Source organism: Orycteropus afer, unplaced genomic scaffold, assembly GCF_000298275.1.
Source record: "Orycteropus afer afer isolate SDZICR_OR568_19922 unplaced genomic scaffold, OryAfe1.0 scaffold00040, whole genome shotgun sequence".
NCBI classification, from domain to species: Eukaryota; Metazoa; Chordata; class Mammalia; order Tubulidentata; family Orycteropodidae; genus Orycteropus; species Orycteropus afer.
In genome coordinates this window covers 14,600,480-14,605,393 of record NW_006921627.1, presented here as the reverse complement: position 1 = coordinate 14,605,393, position 4,914 = coordinate 14,600,480, and positions in this window count along the sequence as shown.

Sequence of the window (4,914 nt, the reverse complement as noted above, 5' to 3'; positions counted from 1 at the left end):
TAACGTAGGTATCTGGCTCCAAGTTACAGCTACCTGCTTGTCATAGAGATAAAAAGTTTCCTTTTTCCTTTGGATAAAGGCAATTAGTTAACACATATGGCAACCCTTGTTATCAGGTGAATTTAGGATGAACTATGTGTAGGAAAGGTTGCTGTCAAATCCCCTTACTTGAGGAACAGTTAATGTTTATCTTGAGGACATGTATATTACGGGTTGTATCTGCCTGATTTTATAAAAGTGTGATTTTTTTTTTAATTTGCATTTCTCCAGAGGATTGCCTATGATAAGTAATGCATTGATGTTTATTTAATAATAAAACTCTTCAAGTATTTTCTAACTTTATGAAGAGGATTTCAAGAGATTTTCTTTTGAATTATTTTTGCTACACCCCCTGTTATTGTCATTATTAGGTGGCATTGAGTTGGCTCCAACTCACAGCAACCTATGTACAACAGAATACAACACTGCCAGGTCCCACACCATCCTCACAATCCCTACTATGCTTCAGCCCATCGTTGCAGCCATTCTGTCAGTCCATCTTGTTAAGGGTCTTCTTCTTTTTCCCTGACCGTCTACTTTACGGAGCATGATATCCTTCCACAGAGACTGATCCCTTCTCACAACGTGACCAAAGTTGTTACTGTTGTTGTGTGCCACCCAGACAGACCCAACTCATAGCGACCCCTCCTTGGGTTGCTGAGGCAGTATCACTACAGAAGTAGATTGCCCAACCTTCCTTCCTAGGAGTGGCTGGTAGGTTTGAACTGCCAGCCTTCTGGTTAGCAGTCAAGTGTCCTAGGCACTATGCTACCAGAGCTCCTATGTAGGAGAGATGAAGTCCAGCCCTTCTCACTTTGAAGGAGCATTCCGACTACACTTCTTCCAGGACAGATTTGTCCATTCTTCTAGAAATCCATGGCATTTTCACTATTCTTTACCAACACCACAATTCAAAGGCATCAACTCTTCTTCAGTCTTCCTTATTCATGGTCCACCTTTCACATGCATATGAGGCAACTGAAAATACTTTGACATGGGGTAGGGACACCTTAGTCTTCAATGTGACATCTTTACTCTTCGGCACTTTAAAGAGGTCTTTTGCAGCAGATTAGTCCCATGCAATAATGTAGTCTGATTTTCTTGACTGCTGCTTCCATTGGTGTTGATTGTGGAATCAAGTCATATGAAATTTTTGACAACTTCATACTTTTTGCCATTTATTGTGATACTCCTTATTGGTCCAGTTGGGAGGATTTTTGTTTCCTTTATGTTGAGGTATAATCCATACTGAAGACTATAATCTTTAATCTTCATCAGTTAAGTGCTTCAAGTCCTCTTCACTTTCAGCAAGCAAGGTTGTATCATCTGCATATAGTAGGTTGTTAATGAGTCTTCCTCCAATCTGATGCCAAGATCTTCTTCACATAGCCCAGTTTATGAGATTATTTGTTCAGCATACAGATTGAATAAGTATGTGAAAGGATACAACCCTGCCACACACCTTTCCTGATTTTAAACCATGCAGTGTTCCCCTTGTTCTGTTAGAACAACAGCTTCTTGGTCTATGTACAGGTTCCTCATGAGCACAATTAAGTGTTCTGGAATCCCGTTCTTCTCAATGTTATCCATAATTTGTTATAATCCACACAGTCTAATGCTTTTGCATAGTCAATAAAACATAAGTAAACATCTTTCTGGTATTCTTGGCTTTTAGCCAAGATCCATCTGACATCAGCAAAGATATCCCTTTTTCCATGTTCTGTTCTGAATCCAGCTTGAATTTCTAGAAGTTCCCTATCAGTATACCGCTATAACCATTTTTTAATTATCTTTAGCAAAATTTCACTTACTTATGATATTGTTCGATAATTTCCACATTCTACTGAATCACCTTTCTTTTAAATGGCACAGATAGCGATATCTTCCAGTCATTTGGCCAGGTAGCTGTCTTCCACATTTCTTGGCAAAAACGAGTAAGCACCTCCAGTGCTGCATCCTTTTGTTGAAACATCTCGGTGGGTATTCCATCAAATCCTGGAGCTTTGTTTCTCACCAATTCCTTCAGTGCAGCTTTGACTTCTTCCTTCAGTACCACTGGTTCTTGAGCATATGCCATCTCCTGAAATGGCTGAACATCAACCAACTCTTTTTGGTACAGTGACTCTGTGTACTCCTTCCATCTTCTTTTGATGTTTCCTGTATCATTAAATATTTTGCCCATAGACTCCTTCAACATTGCTACTTGAGGTTGAATTTTTCTTCAGTTCTTTCAGCTTGAGAAATGCTGAGAGTGTGTGGTGGTTACATTTGTGTGTCAACTTGGCTGGGCCTGGTTGAGTGGCTGGGCTGCTGAATGTAGTTATTCCCCATGGTGAGATTGGCAATTAACTCCATGGTGGAATCTACTGGAGCAGCTGAGTAGCTGCTTCGGGTATGTGGTCTGCTTCTTGTATATAAGAAACAGCTTTGGGAATGGTCTCTAGCTTATGCCATGCTTGAACCCTGCATGTAGCCGTGTCATTGTTCAGCAGCCTGCCATGCTCTGCAGACCTTGGGACTTACAATGGACTTGAATTAATTGCCTGCCATGTGGTTTGGTAACATTGGGACTGTGCCTTTTTACTTGTTAACCTTGGGCTTGTCAGTCTCAGCAGCCAGAAGCTGTCTGAGTGAAGAAAATCTTCTAGCTCCAGTGGGCCAGGAGCAGGAGGCAAAGCTGAAGCCCAAGGTGGAGGGGCTTTCACTCAGGCCCTAGAGTGTGGCACTTTTGAACTCAGACTTAAAGCCTCCAAATTTTAATAAACTCTTGTTTATTAAGGCCATCCCATTTCAGAAGGAAGGTTGGGCAATCTACTTCCGTAGTGATACTGCCTCGGAAACCTAAGGAAGGGTCGCTATGAGTCAGGTCCAACTCAACGGCACATAACAACAACAACATTTGTGGTATGTATTCCTATCAGAGTGACACTAGGTAACCAGAACAAAGTGTTCTTCCCTTTTGTTTTTCTGACTCCAGGTATCTGCACATTTCATTATAATACTTTGTCTTCTTGAGGTGACCCTTTCAAATCTTCTGTTTAGCTCTTTTATTTAATCATTTCTTCTATTTGCTTTAGCTACTCTGTTCAAAAGCAAGTTTCAGAGTCTCTTCTGACATCATTTTGGCCCTTTCTTCCTTTCCAGTCTTTAAATGATCTTTTGCTTTCTTCATCTATGATGTTCTTCAAGTTATCCCACAACTCATCTGGTATTTGGTCATTGGTGTTCAATGCATCAAATCTGTTCTTCCAATGGTCTCTAAATTCAGGTGGGATATAATCAAGGTCATATTTTGGTCCTTGTGGACATGTTATAATTTTCTTCAGCTTCAACTTGAACTTGCATATGAGCAATTGATGATCTGGTTCACAGTCAACCCCTGGTCTTGTTTTGACTATGATATTGAGTTCTCCATCACTTCTTTTCACAGATGTAGTCAATTTGATTCCTGTCTATTCCATCTGGTGAGGTCCACATGTACAGCTATTTATGTTGTTGAAAAAAGGTATTTGCAATGAATAACTCATTAGTCTTGCAAAATTCTATCATGTGATCTCCAGAGTCATTTCTATCACCAAGGCCATATTTTCCAACTACTGATGCTTCTTCTTTGCTTCCAACTTTCACATTCCAATCACCAGGAATTATCATTATCTTGATTGTATGTTTGGTCAATTTCAGACCACAGAAGTTGGTAAAAATCTTCGATTTCTTCATCTTAGGCTTTAGTGGTTGATGCGTAAATTTGAATAATAGTAGTATTAACTGGTCTTCCTTGTAGGCAATATTAGCCTCTCATTGATAATACTTAAGGACAGATCTTGAAATGTTCTTTGTGATGATGAATGGGACTCCATTCCTCTTCAATTTGTCATTTCAAGCATAGTAGATCATATGATTGGCTTATTCAAAATGGCCAATATCAGTCTATTTCAGCTCACTAATACCTAGGATATTGATCTTTATGCATTCCATTTCAATTTTTACAATTTCCAACCTTAGATTCATACCTTCATACATTCCATGTTCTGATTATTAATGCATGTTTGCAGCTGTTTCTTCCCATTTTGAGTCATGCCCCATCAGCAAATGAAGGTCCCCAAAGCTTTACTCCATTCACATCATTAAGGTCACCTCAACTTTGAGGAGACAGCTCTTCCCTAGTCATATTTTGAGTGCCTTCCAACCTGAGGGACTCATCTTCTGGCACTATATCAGAAAATATTTCACTGCCATTCACCAACCTTTTGGTTAGCAGCCCAGTGCTTTAACCACAGAGCCACCAGAGCTCCATACATGGAAGTAGAACTCCCAAATCATGATTTTGTAACTCCTAATGAAATAATGGGAGCTATGGTGGTATAGTGCCTAAGGCATGTGACTGCTAACCAGAAGGCTGGTGGTTCAAACCCACCAGCCATTCCTGGGAAGGAAGGTTGGGCAATCTACTTCCATAGTGATACTGCCTCAGAAACCCAAGGAGGGGTCACTATGAGTTGGGTCCAACTCAATGGCAGTGAGTTTCCTTTCTTTTACATACAGATGGCAACAGTTTTTATTTCGTTTTGTTTTATCTACATAAAACAACTCAGTGTAGACACAAGTTACTATTGGCTTTGAGTGGAGGAAAATTGTAGGAAATGGGTTAATGTGGAAAAGCATTGTCCTGGTTACCTAGTGCCACTCTGACAAGAATATACCACAAATGGGATGGCCTTAACAAACAGGAGTTTATTCTTACCATTTGGAGGCTTTAAGTCTGAGTTCAAGTGCCAGACTCTAGGGGCTGTGTGAAAGCCCCTCAGCCTTGGGCTTCAGCTCTGCCTCCAGCTCCTGGCCCACTGAAGCTAGAGGTATCTCTTCACTCAGGCAGCT